At 39.8% G+C, this 26,824-nt stretch overlaps 1 protein-coding gene across 8 annotated transcripts in view; it reads left to right on the plus strand.

Annotated features, from left to right (window-relative positions):
* The window catches only part of ARHGAP28 (Rho GTPase activating protein 28), a 163,976-nt gene that overhangs the window by 48,855 nt on the left and 88,297 nt on the right, over nucleotides 1-26,824 (plus strand). The window contains exon 2 of one of the 8 annotated variants that reach the window (XM_057527219.1): nucleotides 4,564-4,655. The exons of the other annotated variants lie outside the window; for them this stretch is intronic. The gene's annotated coding sequence lies outside the window, so the exon portion shown is untranslated. The remainder of the gene's footprint in view (nucleotides 1-4,563; nucleotides 4,656-26,824) is intronic. 8 annotated transcript variants of the gene reach the window in all.

Genomic DNA, 26,824 nt, shown 5'->3' on the forward strand with positions numbered 1-26,824 from the left:
GAACATTCCTCCTCCCCCATCGCTCATACAGAGCTGGCCTTTGGTATTAGTTGATGCATTGGTTATATCATCCTCCCATTGGTTCTGTTTTTGTATCATGCATCTACACAGATTGTTCTCCCCAGACAGTTCCTGGAATGTCTGAAGGCAGTGATCATGCGTCCTTGGAGCCTTCTGAATTTCTCCAGTGCTTCCAGCATTTCCACATGTGATGCAGCTTCTTGACAGTCTCTCTTCATCCATCCTGCTCTGAATTCATTCCTGGCCATCAACATCCTTCTCCAATGTGGTGCCCAGAGCAGAATTCCAGTTCTGCTGCATCTAGGATAATCATCTCCCCTTTTTGTATGATAATACTTCTATACTTCCATGCCACTTAAGATCCAGTTACGTAGTTTTCTTGGCATCCATGTAATGCTGTTGGCTTGTACTGACCTTGCATTTGGCCGGAATCTCTGTCTTTTTCACATGAACTGTACTCGTGCCAGGAAGCAATCACCCTAAACATGTGCAGCTGAAGTTTCAGAGCTTCATTCTCATTCCTATTAAGTTTCGTCTTGTTAGCATCAGTCCATCACTCCTCCCAATGGAGAATTTCTTGATTTTTGGATTCTTATCCAAAATAGCCTATTAGAGAAGTAAGGAAAATGATCTTCTGAGAAAAAAATTTCTCAGCTTTTAAAGAATTCTAATAAATCTTCCCAAAGAATGTCTCTACTCATGTTGCCTTGCTGAGGAAAACTTGAGAGGATTTTCATATCCCAGTGGTTAAAGCCCCAAAGCCTCTTTCTGTGGTATCTGAAGGGTCTTTCCAGCTATGCTTTCTGTTGCACCATTAGCCAAACTGGCCTCCTTGTCCATCCTCCCCCCTGTTCCCTGCACCTCCCTGGCTGCGTGACTTTGTTCACTCAGGGCCTAGAATGGACGTCTCCACCATCTCTGCCAGTCAGAATCCTGCACATCCTCTCCTTGAGGTCTTTCCTGAACTTTAATAGAAAGTAATTTCTCCTTCCTTTGAGTTCCCAAAACGTTGTCTAAACTCGTAGCTCTTATTGAATTCCACTTTCTGTAAGCAGTATGGCATGGTGGTGGAGAGCAGAGGCTCTGGGAATGGACGGTCTGTGTGCTGTCCAGGCTGAACGCGTTAGTAATGGTATAATCACAGGCACGTGAATTTTTCTCCCTAAACCTTGGTTGTCACATCTGTAAAATGAAGGCAGTAGTACCTACGTTATAGGGCCATCATGAGGACTGAAATCGTTAGTACAGTTTAAAGCACTTAGAATGGTGTCTGGCCACAGTAACTGCTAATAATTGTTACCTATCTGTATAGATACTCAGTGAATGCGAATTTTACTGAAGAAGCTCAGAATAACTTATGGATATGATTTTTAAAAAATTTTCAAAACATGGATGTCAGAGGAAATAGTTATGAATTTATGCAGACAGAATATTGTCAAGGAACAACATTTTCCCAAAGAGGCATTGTGAGATGGTCTCCAACTAGAGGCAGACTCAGATTTTTTCCCACTTGCAGTCAAATATTAGCCAACATTTTTATAAGCACCGTGCAGGTAACCTGGGGAAATATAGCTTCCATGTTATGAACTGTTTATCAACATAGTAATTAAAATACTTAATTACTCAAAACCTAATTGTAATGTGTGTGCCGTGGGCTCATGCCAATTTGCATTTTGCTCTATATAGTGTGACAAAAGACACTGTAAAACATTCTTTTCCTTTATTCCCTTGGAAAAAAAAATCACGATCGAGCAACCTCAGAAACTCATGCATTTATTGATAACTTTTGGTATCGTGGGGAGCAGCAATCTTTAGCCTGATAACTCACTCTGACCTCGGTATTTATTGAAGGACTACCAAGAATCTTGTTTTGGGCTAGGTAGTGTTGAGATGCTAAGAATTATAAGATGAACTTTCTGTACTCAGGTTTATTTGGAGATATAACACATAGTAAATAAAATAATAATATACAGCATATTCTATGGAAATTCTATACTCAGTGAATTCCTAAGTCAGTGGTGTAGAAAAGTATTCTAAGAATCTCGACAGGATGGTTCTTAATTGCTGCAAATCTGTTTCAATTTTTTCCCCAAACTATCACTTCAAGACTCTTTATAGACTAAAGAATACAAGCCTTGAGTGCATCATCAACCAACTAACAATAATATATTTTTCAAAGTGTTTCTTCTTTGAAAATTTGCTGTGCGTTCAGTAGTAGATGTGGATGAGGAGGAGGACTGTAACAGCACATTTTCTTAATTAATTCTGATGATAACCATGTGATGTTATCCCATTTTTTGAGGTGAGGGAAAATTGGGTCTCAGAATGGATGCATAGGTTATTACATGAGTAAGAGGTAAATCTGTGATTCAGTTCACATCAGTCTAAATGAAAAACCCTCTTTCTTAACCACTGTATTATCTTTTTTTTTTTCAAACTTTTTTTTTTTTAATTTATTTATTTTTGGCTGTGTTGGGTCTTCGTTTCTGTGCGAGGGCTTTCTCTAGTTGCGGCGAGCGGGGGCCACTCTTCATCGTGGTGCGCGGGCCTCTCACTATCGCGGCCTCTCCTGTTGCAGAGCACAGGCTCCAGACGCGCAGGCTCAGTAATTGTGGCTCACGGGCCCAGCTGCTCCGCAGCATGTGGTATCTTCCCAGACCAGGGCTCGAACCCGTGTCCCCTGCATTGGCAGGTGGATTCTTAACCACTGCGCCACCAGGGAAGCCCACCACTGTATTATCTTGTCTCCATTGATGCCTGCCTATTCAAGGGAACCCATGATTAGATCATTATGGCCAAACTTTAGTGTATTTGATTGGAGTAGGGGACAGAGATGAGTTTGAAACGTGAGCTAAGGCAGGTTGTAAAGAAACTTTTATAAAAGCTAATGATTTTGGAACAACTTGCCAACAATTGGGGAAGCCTCGTCAACTGATTTTTAACAGGAGAATGGCATTATGTAATTTTTGTTTTAACAGCTTAACTCTTGCAAGTGTATATAAAGGGTACTAAAATGGGAGGAGACAAGATATTGGGAGACAAGTTAGGTGGTGCAGTAGCCTAGATATATCATATAAGTTTGTACACTGGATATGCATCAAAATCGAAAAAGGTGGGTTGAGAGATGTGTCTGAAGTAGACCCGCCCGGATTTGTGGACCTGTCCAATATGGAGGGCAAAGAAGGGGAATAAAAAATGGCAGGGTGTGTAGCGATGCCATTCCTGAGGTTGGGAAAAAGGAGTTATTACAGTTGGGAGGAGGCTGAGTTTGGGACATGAGTTTCAGGTGAAGGAGACGTACTGAAGACAGTTTGACATCCTGAAAGGTCAGAGCTCAAGAGCCATCAGGCCAAAGATGAGTGAATCCTCAGCCTGTAAGTATAGCCATGGCAATGGATAAGGTCACAGGGAGGGGCTGGGGATGCTGCAAGTAGAGAGATACTGAAAAAGGATGAAGGATACAACCCAGGAAAGACAGCAATATTGAAGGTATGACCATCCTCAGCAGTGTGCCTATCTGATGGCTGCACTAAGGACTCAGATTAGATCTGTAGGTATTTCCCTAGCCTCGGTCAACATGATTACAAGCATCCTTCCTTAGGCAGTGGCTAAGCCATTGGCCGTTGATTCATACTAGTATCGCTCTCAGAGAATTGACTCTAAACCTGGGAAATAGTTTGCTCTCTGTAAATTGACTAAGGATTGGTATAGTCTGGAGATATGTATAACTCACTCATAAATTGGTTGTTAGATGTCCCAGCTTTTCTTTAGGACTTTTAAAAATAAAGTTTGCATGTTCTAGTTTTAAAATAAATTAGTACAGTGATGGAATCCACATGAAATGATTGACGATCCCTTAATGAGTTCCAGGTTTCTTGTGAAATGTCCTGGAAACTGTACTAGCAGCTTCCAGGTCCTAAAAATGTGAGAATGCTTGATTCTAATGTGCTGTGCTCCTCCAGTAATGAGCAAAACTTCTCTAAAAATTGGTCATATCATCCACTCATAGACAGATATTTAGCAATAACCACTGCGCAAGAAGTAACAACACTGCAAGTAGCCTGTGGGAAAATACCCAAGGCACAGAGCAAAGCGTTCTGGCTGTGAGGTCCTACTGCTTGTGTCCGAACCTTAGACCCTCCCCTTACCAGCTAAGAGTCCTCAGGCCCGCAGCAAGCTCTCCTTAAACCTTTGTGAAGAAATTATAATAGTACCTGTAATATTTTTCATAGAATTGTTGAGGACGTTTGACAGGTATTTTACCCACTTTGGGCAGGAGAGTGCTGTATATAATTAGTGAGTATTAACCCACACCGACTAGAGTCAATTTCTATCTTTTATTCTGTTTTAATACGTTTGTGACTGTTGTACTATCTGGGAACTTTTTATCTGACTTTCCTGAATGTAATCCAGCTTCTAGCTAGATGGGACTGTGAGTGACAGATTCTCTGCTATAAGGGGACATGGGACTGTCGCAGCAGTTCATTCTGATGGGTTTGGAAGACTATACTTTTTCAGGGTATCCCTCCCTTCCTCTTACAGAATGACCCCTTCACAGCCGTAAGCAGAGCGCTGGCCTAGCTCTGCAGCATAAGCAGGGCTCAGAACACCTGAGGCGATCCGCTGAAGCTCTGGTATGTTTGTTTCCTTTCTTCTCCAGTCCAGGCCTCAAAGAATGCTTGCCTGAGTGTTACAGTAGACGTTTTCCTTTAACGTCCATGACAGAGAATCATGCAGACATAAGGGTCCAGCCTTTTAGTAGGCCGTTATAAAAATCAAATTTAGTTTGGATCCAGGTATTATTGAAGGGTGCACTGTGTACTGCATATAAAAACGATCGTACATCGTGTTATCTGGGAAATTCACCCAAACTGCAGTATTCAGATAGACATCAAAGCTCTGCAAAGTAAGCAGAAGTGTTCTCCTTGGGCTGCTGATCAGGGTTGCAGAATTCGCATGATGGAAAATGAATAATAGTGCTGGCAAACTAGACATTTTCAGGAATCGAAGACATTTATCACATTTCCTTGGATAGAACAAGATTGCAAGAATCTGTACCATTGCACTGAGTTGGTTTTCACAAACTGAATATCAATACTGTGTTTATATTCTGAGCTCTCCATGCTGTTCTTATCAGAATTCCACAAAGTTTCAGCATATGACTCCCAGGGTACACGTATGCCATGATCCCCAAACAGCTATTTTATGACCGAGGTCTGCCCTGGTTCCAGGGCAAAGGTCACATTCAGTTGCTCGCCAGTCCTTGTGGAGAGGAGAAATGTTTTTCTGCTCTCGTATAGCACTGTAACCATCATCCTCTTTATCAGGAAAGATGTTTAGTTAATGATGAAAATCCATTTGTCAAGACTCGAGCAGGCCTCTGACGTTTCTTTATTGCTTCACAATTACTCTGGCCAATGTGTGTCTTTCTAACAAGCCTCTGGCAGAAATGCAACCATCCCACTACAAAAGTAAATAGAAGAGAACCCAAAATGTCCCTGTCAGGGAACTCCAGAGCCCCTAGCTTACGTAAAAGGAACTGGGATAGTTTGGGAAACTGCAGGGGGAATACGAGGCTGCATAAGACGTTGGGAAGGAGAGGCAGGCAGAAGAGTCGGACCCTGCCTATGACCAGGGGAGCTGGCAGCCGCGAGATGTGTGTTAGCGGGACTTGGCTGTGCATGTCACCTCTCAGGCAGGACCAGGTACCTGGAGAGACAGGTGCTTCCAGGCAGGGCTGCCACTTATAGAGCATGGACTGGACCTATGAGACCATCCCAGCTCTAAATCAGAGTTCAGGTGAGATTAAGGTGAAGGCCAGATGGCCAACAAGAATCTGCTTCTCCATTGTTGGTACAAGTGAGACTGTGGGGCTGCTTTTTCTGGATAGAATTTGACCTTGACTGAATATTCATATGTAACATTTAAGCAGTGAGGCTGAGAAAAATCAGTCACTTGTGATGCACGTGAATTTCACAGTCACAGAATATAGTTTTCTTTATTTTGGCAACAAAATTTGTATTCTAACTCTAATCACCTATTTTTGACAGATAGCAGGAAAAATTAATCTAGTCACAGCCACAGCCAGTCAGCCACATCCAATTTTGGAGTAAGTTGCTTCCAGTTGAGATTCCGGAATATTCAGGATCTTTCCCCTCCATCCTCCTCATTCCCCTCCCTACTGGTGCTATAAGGAGTGCCTCTATAGAGGCCGTCAGGGACTTGGGTTCTGGACTCAGCCTCCCCTCCCCTGACTTCTTGGAGCCCAGAGCTGACCCCCTGACCCCAGTGGAGTTGGGGGCAGTGCTCCTGGGATGCAGACGTGGATCCGTGGGCACAGGCGTGGCTCCCACCTGGCCACCTGCTAGGCAGCCCCTGCTATCAGGACTCTTACCTCAAGCCAGGAGTGTCTGTTAGACATAGAATCCATCAATCTCCTTCTCTTTCTGTCTCTCAGCTAAAATCAGCACCCATAGGCAAGGCCGGGAACTCCTGACCCCATCTGCCTTAGCCCCCCAGGATCCTCTGTCCCGATTCTTCTTGCCCTTGTCCCAAGGAATGTCTCTGCCACTGCCTCCCTTAATGGTTAAAGAAGGGAAGCAGGAAGCAGGTGTCCTCCCAGAGCCTCCCCACATTTGGAGAGAAAACTGTGATGACCCCAACTCCCACCTGATACATCGGGGCTTTACTCTGGGGATGGGACACTGAATGCACAGCCTCTAATTGCTTATAATGCTCTTTTTCCTCTCTAAATTTTCCCTTCTTCCCAGTTTGGAGTGGGGTGGTTTAAAAAATAAAGAAAATAAAACAAAACAAAACAAAAAACAACAAACAAAAAACTTCTCCTGCCAGTTCATATCTCTTTTCAAAATTATTTTTGTCTCTCATTTGAACTAGAGCCAAGAACTTGGAATCTTTGTTTACTGCGTTTTCTTTTCTTTCTTTTTCCTCCTGACAATTCCCCCTGGGGCAAGTGGTGACCTAGCTCCCCCCCCCCCCCCCCCCCCCCCCCCCGTGCCCCAAATCTCTTGGAATATGGGTTTAGGGAAGGGGGCGGAGGTGGTGAAGAAGGAACACATCAGTCAAAAGTATATCATATCATCGGGCTTCCCTGGTGGCGCAGTGGTTAAGAATCCGCCTGCCAATGCAGGGGACATGGGTTCGAGCCCTGGTCCGGGAGGATCCCATGTGCTGCGGAGCAACTAAGTCCGTGTGCCACAACTACTGAGCCTGTGCTCTAGAGCCTTCGAGCCGCAACTCCTGAAGCCTGCGCGCCTAGAGCCCGCGTTCCGCACCTAGAGAAGCCACTGCAGTGAGAAGCCCGCGCACCGCAACGAAGAGTAGGCCCCGCTCACCGCAACTGGAGAAAGCCCGCGCGCAGCGATGAAGACCCAACGCAGCCAAAAATAATAAATAAATTAAAATTTTTAAAAAAGTATATCATATCATCCTGGCAAAAGGCAACCAGATCTCACTCATCAGTCAAGGTCCAGACTGCGTTCTCACTTCGCCGGGAGTCCAGCCATTTCTGGCTGCCCTGCAGACCTGGGAAGGGCTGCTCTGCTTAGCACTGACCAGGAGCTTGGCGCATCCCTCAGGCGTGAAGAGGTGACACTCTCTTTCAGTGTGAAAGAGGCTGGTTTTTAGCATGTTGAAAATCTACATATGAGGATGTGGCTTTTCCCATTTTTTTTAGTGTTTTCCTAAGAGCCTTGATTAGAGCTCTAATGAGGAACCGTGTATGTGTCTCTCTGTGTGTGAGAATACTTGTATATATACATACACATATAATTTTAATCATATGTCTCTAACAGACTTCTGGTTGGAGTTTTTTAGGAGCTAGCATTTATGATGCTTACTCTAACTTTCCTTGGGTCTGCTTTCGTCTCCAAATCTTGGAATTCAACCAATGATATTGCATCTAAATTTTAAAAAGGAGTTGGAAATTTTTAGGCAAAGTGCCTCTGAGAGCAAAGCGAAGGCTCTCCGCTTGCCTGCCCCCAGGGCCAACCTGCTGGTCCTGTTTCTCTAAGAGATCCTGGGGCCACTCTATTCTTTACTTCCTGGGCTGGTCTTTTAATGGCTTCCCAGCACTTCCTTTCTGCCCTTGCCTCAGGCAGTCAGCTTGTTTTTCTTTTATCTCTAAAGCTGCCCCTACTTAACAAGCCCCTTGAGAGTCTTCTCCTCCTAAAGATTGCCTAGGGAATCAACACAGACTGGTGCAGTCTTTTTTCCTGTAGCTCCCTTAGACAAGTCCAGACTCTTTGTGTTTTAAGGGTATTTACTTTTAACCACAGGAAATAGTAAATTGCTAAATTGGTTGAAGTTCCTATGCTGGCTAGCTCCCTGTGCTGTCCAATCCACTCTCTTTTCTGTGCTCCGGGTTGCTCTAGGGGGCTCATCAACAAGGCCTCCTTGTCCCCTAGGTCCCAATTGCGTCTGGCCAATGGGAGGCATGGGAGGGGATCGGAACCTGTGAAGGGAGGGAGACGTATATTTATTCTCCCTCTCCCTGCCTAGGAAGTGCCTTTGCTCCTCTATCCAAGATACCCAAGAACACAGCTCTTTTCATGACCCTGTCCCACGGTTCCTGTTCCAGCTTCAAAGTTCTTTGGTTCTGGTAACCTCTCCCTCCCTTTGCACCTTTTGGTCTGGGGCTAGTGATGGCTCATCCTCTCAGTTGCAAGTCTTAAGGTCCTTAATTTTCTCTTGCTGGTGTCCCCTAATGCTACTCACAGCTTAGTCAAGGCTCCTCAATTAAGCTGTTTGCGTTTGCTCTCTACTAATTCCCAGGACCCCAACTGAACCCATGAGTTACAGACACTTAGAGCGCAGGTCCTGAGGCTGCCTTGTTACTTGAGGTGTGTCTAAACTGAACCAGCAGCATTTGGAACCCTTGGGAGCCTTGTTAGAAAATCAGACTCTAGGGTTCTGACTCAGACTTACTGAGTCAGAAGCTTCATTTTAACAAGATTCCTAGGTGATTTATATGCACCTTAGGGATTGGGAAGCCTTGCTGTAAAGGTAAGCTTCCTTCTCAGGAAGTAAGTGGCCAGGAGCCCTGTTGGGTTGAAGCTTGCTACTCTGAATGTCATCTCCTTCGTTTCCTGGGACGGCCTACAACTCCTTTGGCTCCTCCTGCCCTGCTACCGATGTTCCCAGTACCCCCCATCCTAGAGCAAAGCTCACATCCCTCTTACCCTCTTCTTATTTGCTTATGTAATGGGTATTGGACACGTTCTCAGCTCCAGGTACCGTCTAGGTGTTAGGAATACAAAGAAGAATAAGGTGACAGACACATCCTTGCTCTGAACTGGATTTAGTGAAAGAATGAAGACTTGTTCATAGTCAGTGTGAAGACAACAAGAGTACATGCTATAACAGAGACAGGAAAAAAATGAGGTGGAAACAAAGGCCAAAGTATCAAAATTCAAGTTACTTTACTTGATGAATGTGAGGAAGTCCCTCTGTAAAATCCTATGAACAGCCTTGTGTTTTCTAATTTTAGTCACATTTGAAAGTCTTGAGTAAAGATACCTGATTGTAATCCCCTGTCCTCAAACTTCATCCTAATGTCACACTTGACAAATAGCAGCATCTCTCCCAGGACCAGCCAGCAATCTGCGGAGTCAGAGTTGTTTGTATCGAGGCAGCTGCTGAGCAGCAAATGCCAATGGGCACCCAGAGCTCTAAAGACATTAAGGAGCTGATTTTTTTCTGAAAGGAAATTCATGGAGGAAAAACCAACTGATTACTTCATAAGCTGTCTTTGGAATTAATTTCAGTGCTTGTTAAAGAATCTAAGTCTCCCTTTCATAAGGTTCTCATAGGAGTTCCTAATTAGACCCCCATCTTCTGTCACCTGTAAGCAACTCTCCCATTCAAGACTCTGCATAATTCATGTACACAAAATAACACAGATTCCAAATTATCCAAGCAAAATGGGGGGGACAATTTTTATACCATTATGAATTTTTAAAAAAGAAATATTGGCTTAGGGCTATGAATATTGATTTAACCATTCATTCATTTGTTCATTCAAGAGAACCAGGTGTGTCACTCAAAACATACACATTACCTGCCGTTTTGCTACCTCTTCCTGGCGCTAGAAGTGAGTGATAAAGGAAAGATATCTTCTCCGTTCTGGATTCTTGAGCCTCAACTCCCCTTCCTCTGGCCCCAGACCAGCAAGTACTGCTCCCTTCTCTCTGCTTCCCCGGCTTGTAAGCAGCTGGAACTTGGATTAACTTCTGTCAGTACTTACAGGAGTTGATGCCGTGACTGTGACTCTGTTATTCTCACACACCTCCCACCCCCAGTATGTCATAGTCCTTATGTATCAGAATGAGCCAACCAGCAGGTTCTAAGAATTCTCCCAAAGTGGGCGGAGTTGAGAAACTGGGAAAGGAGCATTATTGTGTATGATGTGGAAACGAGCTTCTGTGTCTGTACGAGCACTAAGTAGACTGCGCTGGGACCCTGCAGGCTTTGCTTAGCTTTCCAGCTGCTCACACCACCTAGTAGTGGGTTATGAAGCCAGTTTGGTAGGTCACTATCAGCATGTGAAAGAATGGAATAGAAAATACATCAGAACATGTCACACATAATGAGACTCATGAAATTTGTTTTTGTTGCATATATGATTTATGTGTGTGTTGGGTGGAGATATAAATTATATTTCTTGATATGAGTGGAAGTTAAAAAATGTTTGAAAAACATTCCACTAAGAGATAGTGTTTGAAATAAGGAGAAGTTTTAAGAGGGGGGGCAGAATTGAGAATAAGGTGCTTGTCTTTAAATGGAGAGAAAAGTCAGTTAAACAAAAGAGCGTTTTGAGATCAAGTGAACAAGATAACGATTTCTAGCATTGTTAATTTATGCCAGTTAAACTGCATTATGAAGTCACTATTGGTCACATACTTATGCATTACAAATTTCCTGATTTTTTTTAAAAAATCATTTCATTTTCTTTCCCCTCCTTTCTTCAGTTTTTAGTAAATAAATTTTGAAAAACTATCCTGTCATAGATTCTTAAAGAAAAATTTCAGGGAATTTTTCTAACCATGCCAGAGTCTAATAAGGGGTAAGTATACCCAAGTCAGGATGAATTGGTGACAACGAGGGTAAAGATATGAGAACCCAAAGGAGGAAAGTAGCCCTCAGGAAGGAGAGTTGGAATGAGCTTACCTCTCCAGTCTCCTTTCCCAACTCCGGGTCCCAACTGCTGTCCCACTGCCACCCTCCCTCCACAAGCTGGCAGAGCTTCCGTGTCCATACGAGCTCAGTTTCTTACCATAAAATTTTTTATTCCCCAGTTTTTTTTCCTTTGGCCTAAAAATATCAAAATATGGTATCGGAGTATGGTATTCCAATATGATTTGAATTTTATATTGAAAATGTATTTTGAGAATAGAAAAAAAATCAACTAAAGTAAAAATCGGCACCCCTTGAGTGAAGAAGGTTACTTAAACTACATTGTTGTTATTTACCTTTCTTTGATACTGAGTATATCATTTGCTGTCACTTTTTAGGAACAAAGTTAACAATGAAAATAATCATGAAGTATTAATTTCCTTCTCAGGAGATGATCTGCAGTTGGGGAAAACTGTTTTCATGTAGATGAGTGATTCTCAACAGTGGGAGCTTTTAAAAAATACTGACATCTGGGCCCCGGCCCTTAGATTCTGATTTAGTTGTTGTGGAACGTGGCCCAGGCTTTAAGATTTTAAAAGTTAGGATGTGCAGACAAAGTGATGGTACCTTTAGTATTAATCCGGTGTCTCGGCTTCCCATAGGTGTTCCCATGGCGGCTTTATTTTACTGCTCAAAAACACAGTTTTAACCAAAGTGTTAAAGACTTCTCTATTATAAATACATAGGCACAAGGTATTGTTTTAATGTAAAAGCTTAATTCATCTTTTCTAACAATCTCCACCAGTTATCAATTACTGATTAATCCAGCTGCCATTTCCTCCTAACTAACTTGACTTAACTTAGTGTTCTTCTTTCGGCACATTCTGTTTACTTCTGCCTTTTGTCTTGTCAGAAACTCGGCTTCAGCTCCTCCAAGCCATCTGGGTATGTGAGGCGCTGGAAGATTTTCTTCCTGCAGTTTTGGCTGCATACATTAATTTGGTCATTCATCAAATGCTTTCTGAGTGCAGACCTTGTGTCAGGGCTCAGAATACAAAGGTGACTAAGACACAGTATTTTCCCAGGAAGAGGAACTCCTGTGGCCATTTCTCTCTCATACCAAGAGATAAGTGCTAACAGAGAGTATCCACAACAATATTTGGGAGAAGAGTGTGAGAGGCTCTATCTCTGTCAGCAAAAGCTTCAGGCTGTAATGGCATTTGAATACAGTCTTAAAGGACGAATGTGTTATTTGACCTGGCAGCAAAAGAGAAAAAGGACATTTTTGTCGAAGAAAACAGACTTGCAAAAAAATGCCACAGTCCATGGCTTGTTCAAGCAAAGGTGGAAGGTCTGTTTGTTGGTGAGGAATTGCAGGGGATGAGGCTGAAAAAAGAGACTTGGGAGACAGGTTCTCCCATCTTTTTATGACATGTGTATGTGTTTGCGCCTCGACCTTTGCACAGGTAGGGAGCCAGCAGAAAGGGAACTCCAGGGGCAAATCTACATTTTGAAAATATTCATCTCAAAGCAGTGTGGAAGATGGACAGAAGGGAAGAGATACAGGAAGCAAGGAAAGTGTATGCGAATTCTGTTATAAGTGATGGAACTATGGTCCAGGCACTATCGACAAGACTTGAAAAGGACTTAAAATAATTACTTATAGGAAAAACATGCATGGTGGAAAATCACGAAGATAGCAGAAGAAAACATTAAGGGGAAAATACAGATCATCTATAATCCTTTCACCAGGGATAAACCACCATTAGTGATTCATTCCAGTCATTTTTCCCTGCATAATTTATACGGTTGAGATAATTTTAGATCCTGATTTTTCATAGAATACTATGAAAAACATTTCTTATTATAATAAAGACAGTCCATTAGCATAATTTTAATGGCTACAAAATCACTTTTGTATGGATGCGTAATAAAAATACCAAACCATTCCTTTAGCTGGTTGTTTCCAAATTTTCATAAATAACCTTATATTTAACATCTTTGTGCATAAAGTTGTATAAAATTATAGTTTTACAGGCTATATAACTTAAGTAAAAATGAGTTAAACCACATGTAACATTAAGACTGTAATGCTACTTACTGTATTTCAGAAAACGTGCAAAAACTTGTGCTCCAGATTTTAGAAATATTCAAGATATAAAATAGTTTGTTTGGATTTGGTGAGCAATTACTTTCAGGAAGTCTAAAAGTGATGTATTATTCTAAAATGATTCCAGTTTTCTAATTTGGCAGACTTGGTAAGTTATATCATCCTTAACCAAGAAAAACAGGAATACAGGAGGAGCAGACTTTGCACGGCAGATAATGAGTTCTGTTTTGGACTTGCTGCATTTGAGATACTGCACTGGTAGAAAATACAAGTGGTACACAGTGGGCAAGTGAAAATGTGGTGTGAAATTCAGCAAAAGAAGTGGGAAACTCAGGGTCTAGCCATTTGGCAAGTAAGTGTTAGTCAAAGCTGTCCAAGTAAGCAAGAGAGATAAATCAGTAAAAATAGAGGGATGGGAATGAAACTCCGGAACACTGCAGCTTTTAAGAGTTGGGTATAATAGGAGTCAGTAAAGTAGACTAAGGAAGGGGGGTTCAGGAAAACCAGGAGATAGCATTGTCCCAGAAGCCGGGAATGAGAGATTTTCCAGAAAAGAAAGAATGGCTACGGCCCTGACTTTCAACCATATCAGATACATTGTCCCATTTATCAATCCCAAGATGAAATTTACAGATAATATACTCTCCTTGTGCGCATAATTTAAAAAATCAACATAATGCCCCAACTGTAATATATTAAAAAAAGGAAAGTATATTTTATATAATAAGTGTTTCAATATGTAAACGTTGGGACACAGCTCAGGCAGACGACACTGTGAAGGAGTCAAATGGTCGCTCTGACGTGCAGAATCAGTGTGGCCAGAGACCCTGCATGTGGAGACTGGGCCAGATGAGCTTGTCCTGTGTTACTGCACAGGACCTGAGTTTCCAGAAGGGTGGATATTCGAACAAAACAAAGCACAGTTTTCCCTCAACTTACACAGTAATTGTGTTCCTGGAAAATTCCGTACATAAAAAATCCTTTGTCTTAAGTCTAAAACTGAATCGGGCTCTAGGTTGCAATGATTACAAACAAGCCTTTCACCTGTGGTCAGTGTCCAGCAGGGTATTTGAAAGTCACGTGTGACACAGGACGATTCTTTCTCCGTGCAGGACTGTTCACTGCATCGTAGGACTCCTAGCATTCCTGGCCCTGCCGATTAAATACCAGAAGGCCCCTAGTTGTTTCGACAATCTAAAAGCTCTCCCACAGCATTCCAGAGCACTCACTATGGAGTGACGCAGTCCAAGAGAGAAGCATGGGTTCACAGTGTCAAATGCCCCTCCTTAGTCTTTAGATTTCTTTAGTTTTTAGAGTTCTGGCTAAGCAAGAAATGGAGGGGAAGTAACATGATGGTGCAGTAATTGTGACCTCTGTAGAATTCTGTGGTTCTCCCTCCGTAAACCAATTATAGAGTTTTTCCATTGTTTCTACATAAATTTTTCCAATCCCTTCCTTCCTCTCTCAGCTATAGGTTCTTAGGTTAATTCATTAGATATACAAATATTGCAGTTCCCCTTAGCAATGGCTCTGATCAAGCAGTTTCCAGCCCACTTACAAACTAAATTTGTTCCTTAAATCTGCTTCCAGACCAATGCTTATAATTACCTGGTTCAAATTTGTATTGTAAACACTAAGCAGAACTTAATGAGGATCCTGAAAGAAACACCTCAGTTATTCTGGGTGATTTGTGTGGCCTTTATACTGATCATTTGGGTGTAAAAGCTTTCCTCATTTCTTCCCAAAAGACTATTCTACTTTGTCCTGTGACCTTGGGCAAGTCACTTAACATCTGCAGGTTCCATTTCTTCGTAATTAGAATACCTATGAGACATGATAAATGTGAAACTCTAAAATGCTATAAAGTATAAGGTCCATAATTGGTATGGACCATGGCTGACTATAGAAGACCTTGGCATGTGAGAGTAGGTAAGGTCTTCTTATGCTTAAAATAAGGACAAATGAAGAAACTTGCTCCTTCAATATTTCTTTGAAGTATTATTTTAAATATTCAGACCATGGATGCTCCTCTTACATATACCTCTATTTCACTGCATGTTCAGTGTTTCCTCTTCTTTCTGTCTTTTCATGCCCAAAGGGGACTGGCAAATTTGGGGTGGGTAGAAACAGTATGGAAGAAAAGAATTAAATTTAGGGCTCTGGTGGCTATGTTCTGAGTGGCAGAGAATAAAGAATTACAGTCTATTTTTAGGGAACTGTTTAAACGTCTTTCCCTACTCTCCTTCCTTGTCCCACCTCAATTGCACATGAAGCCATGCTGTGCATTGTAAAACACTGCATGTGTTTCTGGGCAGTGACATTGAAAAGATGGTAAGTTACCCTCTGTTTGCTTTCATCAGGAGAGGTTGTAAACTGGCTTCCAGTTTGTTCAGGGAGATCCACGAAGGTTACGAGTAATCAAGAAGGGCATCAGAAAATATAATTCACAATACGAATACAAAATTTGACACCCAAACGCATTCATCAATATGAGATTATCCTGGATTACTTGCCCAAGGCTCTATTAGATCATTCCTACAATGGGTATAAAGGGGAGAGAGGGGTTATACATTGTAAATTCTTTACAATGATGAAATTAATTATATTCTTTATTCATTTTCAGTTAAGAAAAATTAAAATATTAAATAACAAACACTGATCAGCTGTTTTCTTACTTCAGTATTTCTCTTTAAGAGAATGTGTATGCTGTGCAATCCTAGGCTTAAGGTGCTGCAAAATAGATACACAGAAAACTGATCGTGCTTCTGATAGCGGCCGGGTTGGTTCTGTATTTTCTACGGTATATCTCACTGCACATGAGGAATACTCCTCTCCCAAGCCCTTGGAAGCTCCCCACAAACTAACTCTCATAGTAGACTAGCTAGTTTTGTCAGAAGCCATCTTTTCTCCTTCATAACGTGGTAAGTAAACTGCAGTGGTTTTTGCTTGATGTTTTTGCCTGACTTCAAACACTAGAAAAATTGTCACTTTTAAAAACTGGCTCATTGGCCTTCGGCATGTAATAGGAAAATGAGGCCATGGTCCTGTGAATTGCAGAAGGGTCTTGGAACCAACCATTCCTTCCAGGAGGAGCTTGATCCTCCACTGGTCAGTGACATCGTGTTGCTGTTCTGTCTGTCAGAGGTCATACCTTCGCGCCGATAGCTTTTGTTCTGGAGTCATTGTCTTCCTTAACTTGTGATATTAAAAATTCACGGTTTTCAGTTTTCTCGTACATTCTTTAGAGTCACGTTAAGGGCCTAAAGTCTTTGTTTCCAGATCTTGCTCTTTGTTCATTCAACAGAATAATTCAAGCCTCTGAATTCTCATATCACGTGACCGATTGAATTTTTCAGTTATGGTTTTTCCTAGATGTACCAAGGAAGATTAAACAGGTTTAAACAGGCTTTCTGGAGAAATCAACTGAAGCATTGAAATTTTATTCTCTCAGATTGCCATTAGAGTATTTTTCTGTACATTTGGATTATTAAAAACTAACTTTCTAAATCCAAGAGTGGAATTTAGAGCACTTTTCTCTCTAGATAAGTGGACCTTTATACAAAGATTCCGACTCAGAGTATGAAAAGAGCACAGGCGAGGTTTAGTTGAGCCTCCCATTCTTCCTGAGGTCCAGGGAGGAGAGTCATGGGTTAAGAGTTTGTCAGTGTGCCCGGAGGACGCAGCCTGTGCTCCTGGGGAAGAAGTGGGGCGGGTGTGCTAAGCGCCATGGCTCATCAGGAAACCGTCTGCACTCTTAATCTGGAGGCGGGGACGGATGTCTCTAGACCTGTCCGAGGTGGCACACAGCAGCAGCCTGCACCAGCAAAAGCACATTTTCTTTTGCTCTGGGCCAGGGGTCAGCACACTTCCTGTAGAGAGTCAGATGTAAATATTTTCAGCTTTGTGGTCCATAGCACCTCTGTGGCAACTATTCAACTCTGCCACTGCAGCACGAATGCAGCCAAGGACTACTTCGACGGTGGGAGAGGCTGGATGTCAGTAAAGCTATCTTTTGTCCACGTGTGGTTTACTGAGCCTCCTTCTCGTTGGGTGACCGGGGTGTAGTCCAACCTTTAAGGTGAGAGGAGACGTTTAGGGGTCTGGTTCCCATCCACATAAAGGGTGACCAGACATTTAGAGCTTGGGCCTCCCAAAGCACTTGTGGTATCCAGGCCACTGCTTGGAGCATCCCAAGGAAATTTTAAAACCATAGCCAAGTAACTTTTTTTTTTTAATTAATTAATTTACTTATTTATTTATGGCTGTGTTGGGTCTTAGTTTCTGTGCGAGGGCTTTCTCTAGTTGCGGTGAGTGGGGGCCACTCTTCATCGCAGTGCGCGGGCCTCTCACTATCGTGGCCTCTCTTGTTGCGGAGCACAGGCTCCAGACGCGCAGACTCAGTAATTGTGGCTCATGGGCTTAGTTGCTCCGCGGCATGTGGGATCTTCCCAGACCAGGGCTCGAACCCGTGTCCCCTGCATTGGCAGGTGGATTCTCAACCACTGCGCCACCAGGGAAGCTCCCAAGTAACATTTATACCCTTACATTTTCATGTGTAACACTGGAGTCTAAATTCAAACTATAACGTGTGGCACAAGGCAGACTGTCATATCTAAGGCCTGCAGGCTTTTCCTGTGTTTGGGGACAGTCTGGTAAATGGATGGATAGAAGTGCTTAACAAAATGTACGGAACATGTGAGGGTGAGATTCCAAGTATTTATTAACTCTCAAGCCCAGGTACCAAGAGCAGCGTGCCCTAGTGGTAGCCAGCAAGGATCTACTGGCAAGAACTAACTGGAAGGAAGTTCTCAATAAATAGAAACAGTCTGAACACGTGCATGTGCACACACCCGTGCACATATCTATGTACACATAGAGACATACACACATACTTTATCCATTACAGCTCTTCATCGCCCTTCCCTCTGTACCTGACGGAGAAAAACAGGATTTTGCTAAGCTTGAACCCTGCCTTCCTGCCTCCTTGGCAGGCTTGCTCAGTCCCCTTGGGCCCCTCCCTTACAGATCAATCTCTCCTTTTGTTTCTTTGTTTCTTTTTTTTCTTTAATTGAAGTATAGTTGGTTTACAATGTGTTAGTTTCTGGTGTACAGCGAAGTGATTCAGTTATACATATGTATGTATATACATATTCTTTTCCATTATGGTTTATTACAGGATGTTGAATATAGTGCCCTGTGCTATACGTAGGACCTTGTTATTTATCTATTTTACATTTAGTAGTTTGTATCTGCTAATCTCAAACTCCCAATTTATCCCCTCCTCACCCCCTTTCCCCTTCAGTAACCGTAAGTTTGTTTTCCATGTCAGTGAGTCTGTTTTGTAAGTTCATTTGTGTCATATTTTAGATTCCACATATAAGTGATATCATATGATATTTGTCTTTCTCTGTCTGACTTACTTCACTTAGTATGACAGTTTCTAGATCATCCATGTTGCTGAAAATGACATTATTTCATTCTTTTTTTACGGCTAAATCTCTCCTTTTCTAAAAGCTTCCTGTTCTTGCCTTTAAAGATGCTCAGATCATCTTCATTCTAAATCAATAACCACTTATTTGAATACAACATTTTCTATCCGACACGTTAGTCATTTTCTTCAGAAAAGTTAGGTGGTCACACAGGCTAAGAAACCAATTCACTGCCCTCTTTTTAATCTCTCTGTCTCTCTCTTTTTCCCCTCTGAATTCTATGAAATTCAGCTTTGTTGTCATTTTTCAAAAACACCTAATTATAACATCCTATAGGTCTTATAAATGAGACTGGCGAAGTAACCTATTTAACGAAGTCCCATCAGACCTTTGGTGAATTAAAGGAGCAAAATCCCGGGTTAGTCTAAAACTGCCAATTGGCACTTCTCCTTTTCATGTATATATATATATATATATATATATATACACACACACACACACACACACACACTTCTGTGATTTTATGTTTCATTCAAAATTAAAAGTTAAATTTAACAAATAACAAATGGAAAATGAGAAACAAACATTAGCCAGGGTGGCTGGTTGGTACAGAGCTCTGGAAACTGATGATGGCAATAAAATAAGGTTTATCTAGGCAGGCTTCAGAGCTTACCAGAAGGGGGACAAGTTTGTTTGTCTATGTCTGATAAATATTTATTGAAAGTAAATAGACTCTGGGGGTCTACTTGGTCCCTGCCTGTTTGTTTGTTACTGTTCAGGCATTATGTGAGGCTGGCTTTCTGTTGTTAGCTGTATCCACTTTCAAAATCTGTCCTGCTCTGTGGCAGATGGCCTTTATTTTTTCTTTGGCATCAGTGTGCCCCACCTGAAGCAAGACTTTAGAAATGGAAAAACCTAGATCACTTTGATGCTTTTTGGAGTTTGTTCTCTGTCACTGTGAGACTGGAAAAGAAAAGATGGCTGTCAACTCACAGATCCCTGCTCTCCCGAGGCTCTCATAGCTGAGGCATCTGCCTTTCTTCAGAATGTCATTTGAGGCCAGAAGCATCCTGGCAGTTGTCTCTGGGGCAATACCTGCAACTCAAGGACACTGGATTTCCATGAAAGTTTGTGTGGTATTTCTTCCCCTCCCTCTCCCCAGTCTTCTGTTTCCTCTTTGCTTCCATAATAGCATAGCTTTGTTATCTTTTAGGAGCTGGCACTGCCTGGAACCGATTTCTACAACTTGGAGGTCTGTGAGAGAAAGGAAATTAGAGAATAGTGATTAACTTCAGATAATGGTTTTTAAAAACAAGTTGGTTTTTTTTTTTTTTTAATGCAACCTTGAGTTTAAAGGAAAAGTCTTAAATTTGGAAGGAGGAAGAAGATAGGTACTTATTTTCCTTAATGAAATTCAAACTTTTCTAGAACACATAAAAAAGAAATTATAAAATTATTAAACTTACAAAATAATTTTCTGCAACGTGTTTCTTCAATAAAACATTCACTTACAAAAGGATTTCCATATATACCTACAATTCATCTACCTTTATGCACTTAACACTTGCATCAATGAAGCAGGCATCATGCCAGGACCTGTGATAGACTGAGAGATGTCAAAATAAATCTGATATAATTTCTAATTTCAAGTTTAAAATCGAACAGTTGAGGTGAGTCCTATCTTCAAGTCAGTGTAAAACAAGAATGTAAGTGGCATATGCTGGCAGATAATTTTCCTCTGGTAAGATCAGGGATAATATCAGAGACAGTGGTACTTCAATTCTTAGTCTGTAAAACATCTCATTTTTCTCTCAATGATGTGTACAATTTTCTTCTTTGGTAAAGTGTTCAAGTCTTCTTTTTGTGACCTATCTTTGAAATCTTCACCTAACCCAAAGTCACAAGGATTTTCTCTTTACGTTTTCTTCTAGAAACATAAAGGTTTCTAAAGGTTTTAAAAGGTTTTAGGTTTTACATTTTAGCTCTATGACCCATTTTAAGTTAATTTTTTTATATAGAATGGAAGATGGAAGTTGTTTCTGTTTTTGTTTTTGTTTTGATTATGGTTCTTTATTTGTTCCAGCACAACTTATTGAAAAGATTATTCTTTCCCCACTGAATCCCTTTGCACCTTTGTTGAAAATCAATTGATAACATGTTTGTGGGTATATTTTTTGGACTCTGTTCTGTTTCATTGATCTGTGTATCTATTTGATGGCACTACTATATTGCTTCCTACTGTAGCTTTATAAGTCTTGAATTTAGGTAACATAAGTATTCTGATTTCCTTTTCCCACAGTTGTTTTGGCTATTCGAGGTTTTCTATATTTCCATATGAACTTTAGAAAGCTTGTCAATTTCTACAAAGAAATCCGACTGGAATTTTGATTGAGATTGCATTAACTCTATAGATCAATTTGGGGAGAATTGACATCTTAAAGTATTGAATCTTCAAATCCATTTACAAGTCACGTCTCTCCCTTTATTTAGGGCTTTAATTTCTCTCAGCAATGTTTGTGGTTTTCGGTGTACAGGCCTTGCCCATCTTTTCTCAGATTTATTCTCCTAAGTAGTTCACATTTTTAATGCAATTATAAAAGATATTGTTTTAAAATATTGATTTCTAATTGCTCACTGTTAGTACATAGAAATACAACTGCTTTTTGTGTAATATTGATTTTTACCTTGTGACCTTGCTAAACTTATTTGTTAGTTTTAGTAGCTTTTTTTTCTGTATTCTATAGGATTTTCTACATAGACAATTATGATATCTGTATTTAAATATAGTCTACTTCTTTCTGCACTGGTTGAATCTCCAGTACAATCTTGAATAAAAGTGGTGAGAGCAGTCATCCAGATCTTCTTGATCTCAGAGGGAAAGCATTCAGTCTTTCACCATTAAATATGCTATTAGCTGTTTTTCCTAGATGCCCTTTACTTCTATTCCTAATTTCCTAAGAGTTTTTTTTTTTTTTAACAAGAATGTATGCTGGATTTTGTCAAATACTTTTTCTGCATTTATTACATGATCATATTACTCTGTTAATATGATAAATTAGATGAATTAAATGGATTAACAATTTTTAAATGGTCATGGTGTATTATCCTTTTTATATATTCTTGGATTTGGTTTGATAAAATTTTGTTAAGAACGTTTGCAGCTACGTACATGGGTGGGGGGGGGTGCATTGGTCTGTTTTCTTTTCTTGTAGTATGTGTCTTGTTTCAGTATTTGGGTAATGCCAGCCTCATAGGATGAGTTAGTAAAGGTTCCTCCTCTTTAATTTTCTGAACGAGCTTGTGTAGAATTGGTATTATTTCTTTTTTTTAATATTTGGTGGAATTCTTTGGTGAAGCCATATGAACCTGGAGTTTTCATTGTGGGGAGGTGTTTAACTACAAATTCAATTTATTTAGTAAAGATAAGACCACTCAGGTTATCTATTTCTTCTTGAGTGAGCTTTGGTAGGTTGTATCTTACGAGAAATTTGTCCTTTACATCTAAGTTGTTGAGCTTATTGGCATAAAGTTGTTTATAATATTCCTATAGTATCCTTTTAATATCTGTAAAATGTGTAGTGATGTTACTCTTTCATTCCTGATATTGCTAATTTTGACTTCTCTTTTTTCCCTAATCTGTCTAGATAGAGGTTTGTTAATTTTATTGATCTTTCAAAGAACAAACATTTGGTTTCATTGATTTGCTCTATTATTTTTATGTTTCTTATTTAATTGCTTTTTTCTGTTTTCTGCTTATTAGGGTTTAATTTGCTCATTTTCTAGTTCTTAAGGTGGAAGCTGAAGTCATTGGTTGGGTAGCTTTTTTCTTTTCTATATAGGTGTTTAGTGCTATAAATTTCCCTCCAACCACTGCTTTTGCTGTATTCCAAAACTTTTGTGATGCTGTAGTTTTAATGTTTTCATACTTTCTAATTCCATCTTGCTTTCTGTTTTGACCCATTGGTTATTTAGAAGTGTGTTATTTGGTTTCAAAAATTTCCAGGATTTTCCACATACGTTTTTGCTATGGACTTCTAATTTAATTCCATTGTAGTCAAAGAACATGTTTATATGACTTGAATTCTTTTAAATTTATTGACATTTGTTTTATGGACCAAATAATGTCTATATTGGTAAATGTTCTGTGTATACTTGAAAAGAATTATGGTTTTCTCTGGATATATGCCTGGGAGTGGGATTGCTGGATCACATGGTAGCTCTATTTTCAGTTTTTTAAGGAACCTCCATACTGTTCTCCATAGTGGCTGTACCAATTTACATTCCCACCAACAGTGCAGGAGGGTTCCCTTTTCTCCACACCCTCTTCAGCATTTATTGTTTGTAGATTTTGTGATGATGACCATTCTGATCAGCGTGAGGTGATACCTCATTGTAGTTTTGATTTATATTTCTCTAATAATTAGTGATGTTGAGCATCTTTTCATGTGCTTTTTAGCCATCTGTATGTCTTCTTTGGAGAAATGTCATTTACATCTTCCCCCATTGTTTTGATTGGGTTGTTTGTTTTTTTGATATTGAGCTGCATAAGCTGTTTGTATATTTTTGAGTCTTATTTCTTCTTGATTGACTTTTCTGTTATTAGAAAATGATTCCATTAACTTCTAGTGGTATTTTTTGCTCTGTAATCAAATTTTCTGATGTTAATATAGCCACTCAGCTCTCATTTGATTTTTTTTTCAGCATGGTGTTTTTTCTATCCGTTTGCTTTTAACCTATTTGTGTCTTTGCATATAAAGTGGACTCCTTGGCAACACTGGGTTTTTTTGTGTGTGTGTGTGTGTCTTGCTTATTAATCTAACCTGACAATCTGCATTTAATTGGGAGGTTTAAACCATTTACACTCTAATGTGATATGATTGGGTGTAAATCTACTATTTTTATATATTTTTTGTGTTTTTATTTTTTATCCTTTTTTTCCTTTTTGGGGGGCTTTTGGATAAATCAAGTATTTTTTACTTAGTTCTTTGTGTATTTTGGCAGTTGCTTTAACTACATATTTTAATCTTTAACTTATCATAATCTACCTTCAATTAATTATATTATCATTTGATTATATATTATATTATATATTAATATTATTAACATGAAATGTTATATTATTTTTGTTTCAAACAATCAATTAACCTTTAAAGAGATTTAAGTAATAAGTTAAAAAGTTTTGTGTTTATCCCTATAGGTACCATTTCTTATGCTCCTTATTCCTTTGTATAGATCCATATTTCCATCTGGTATTATTTTCCTTCTGCTTGAAGGATTTTCATTAACATTTCTTGCAGGAAAGTTCTACTGCTAATGAATCTTTCAACTTTATTATGTCTGAAATAAAAACTTAGTTTCCCTTTAATTTTTGAAGATATTTTCACTGAGTATATAATTCTAGATTGATAGTTTTTTCTTCAAGTATTTTAAAGCTACTGCTCTGCTGTCTTTTGGATTGTATTGTTTTTAACATGAAGTTTGCTGATATCCTTTTCTTTGTTTCTCTTTACACTGATTTTTTTCAGTGTCTAATCTGTCGTTTATTCCACCCAGTGAATGTTTTATTTCACATATTATATTATTTATGTATAGAAATTTCATCTTTTATATTTTCTACTTCTTTCTGCATTATGTTCATCTTTTATTTTAGGTCCTTAAGTATTTTGAGTATTTTTATTATAGCTGTTTTAACATTTTTTTCTGCTAATTATATTATTTCTGTCTTCCTACTGACTGATTTTCTTCTCGTTATGAGTCACTTTTTCTTCCTTCTTCATATATCTTAATTTTCCTTAGCTACTTAAACTTGTTAATTTTAGGTTGCATATTGGTATATTTTGTTGTATTTCTTTAAAGAGTGTACAGTTTTATTTTGGCAGACAGTTATTTGTTGATTTTGCAGGGGGGTGGTGAGTGCATTCTAGAGTAGCCTCTAGCTAGGGCAAACTTTACTATTACGACAAGAGACTTCTAAGGTTTCTACTGTATGTCCTGTGGATTCTATCATATCCCTACTCTGCCTGGTGTGATGTCTGAAACTTTGTCATGGTTGAAAGCAGAAGTTCACTTGATGAATTTTTAGTATACACACCAATGTACATACACACATTCCTGGCTTTGTTTGAACTCTGGAAATTTTGGGGGTTATAGCTCCCTGGTTCTTTCCTCAGGAGTTAATTTTTACCAGTTCTTGCAAAGGTTTAACTTATGCAGCCCTGATAGGTGTTTAACCAAAGAGTCAAGGCAACCTCTATGCCAATTCCTGGAGCAGTTTCACTTTGTAGATCCTGCCATTCTGGATTTGCTGTCAGGGGTCAGATACTGAGCTACTAAAGCCATTCATCTCCAGTGCGGGGAGATCTTCAGAGCCCCACCACATGAAGTGTCAGCCATTGTTAAACTAGTTATTTGATTCTCTTTTGGGGAAACTTACAGCTCTTGTCTTTCCAAAGTTCACTTTTAACATGGGCATTCAGGTTACCAGTCTGTGCTTTTCTTTGTCATGCTGTGAGAAGGACTTTGAGGACCCTAGTCCCAGCAGTTGTTTTTATGGCATTTAGAGAGTGTGAAGTGCTCTGACTGCTGGCTCTTTGATTTGCTCAAGGAATTTATCTGGCGATGAAGAGTGTTTTGAGTAAATTGGAGAGGGTGAAGTAGAGTACTAATTTAAAATGCCTTCAATCGGATGATGGTGATGATGATGATGATGATGATTACCAATAGCAACAGTAACAAAAATGTGAATTTAGAATGTATTTTAGTTTAACCTGGCTATGACACCTGGGAATTGTCTCTATGTGCCAGAAGGAAAGCTGAGTAAAATGGGAGTCTTAGCTTCTACTACCTTGAATGGTTTTAAAATAGAATGAATTATTGACACTATTTCAATAGATTTTAATATATTCTAATATACCAAGCAATGGATAAATTAAAAATGTGATTTATGTTTAATAGTGCTAATATATTACTTTTATATTGGATATATAGCAGTTGTTTTTTTAATGTGTGTTATCTGTCTATATTTTATATACAACTTAGATAATTGGTGTATTTGGTCTGCTATACTTGCCGATTTTATTAGTTCACTTTCAGATTTTCAGAGAACTTTGTTTTTTTAAAAATCTTTATTTTGTGGGACACTTTTGCATATAGCGCTCTTTGTTCTTTAATGAAAACTGACTGGGGACATAATTTCCAACATATTTAATGATAAAAATATTATCCACTTGATTATTTTATCATGTGCTCTTTAAGAAATACATTAATGGGACAAAGAGGATAATCTCTAATGTGAAAATGTGAAGCTTTATTTATTTATTTATTTTGGTGAGTGGGTGAAGAATAAAGCATAAATGAATTAGGAGACTGGTGGTCAGGGGGGAAAGAGCATGGAATAAGGCATCAGGAGGCCAAGTTTGCAGTTCTAGTTCTCAGTAATTAGCTGTGTGATTTTGGGTGAGTTGCTTGACCTCTCTGAGCTTCATTTTTCTTATCTTTAAAACGTGGTGTTTTATTTGGCATTTCTCAGATTCCCTCTTAGCTCTCCAATTCTAGGATCCTCTGTTTCATTGGAAATCCTAGTTGTGGCTCTCCAATTCAAAGCTGTTTGTAGGGAAGTTAGGAAACAGCTGTCTTAAACTTAGACAGTGAAAACAAATGGAATACAAAATGGTTATTGCTCAAATGGATGCTGTGGAATTAAAGCCATCATGGAATGAGTCTGAGTGTGGAAAAGTATATTGCGAAAGAAGAGAAATCAATTTGGATAATTATTCATCCAAATGGCCAACTCCTGTCAGAATATGATAAATTGGATTTATATTCTACTTTGGAGTCTATACCAAATAGTTTAAAGCTGAGCTGATTCCAGTGCCCCGTGGGGAAGAAGGTCAGTCCCACTTCAGGGAAAGCCTTGTCGGGATGGACCACAGAGCTCTTTAAGGCCCATCCACATGAGAATGATCATGTGGGACTGCCTGATACTCCCAGAGATCCTATTTGTGCTTCCGTCCTGCTATTACTGAATTTTTGGAGCTGGAGAGAGGCAACAGACAAAGGAAATTGAAAAACAGTACAAGGATGCAGTAGAAGAACATATTCACATTGCGTGGCTGAGCATTAATGGCTGGGT

The sequence above is a fragment of the Balaenoptera acutorostrata genome, chromosome 13 (genome assembly GCF_949987535.1).
Source record: "Balaenoptera acutorostrata chromosome 13, mBalAcu1.1, whole genome shotgun sequence".
Taxonomy (NCBI): Eukaryota; Metazoa; Chordata; class Mammalia; order Artiodactyla; family Balaenopteridae; genus Balaenoptera; species Balaenoptera acutorostrata.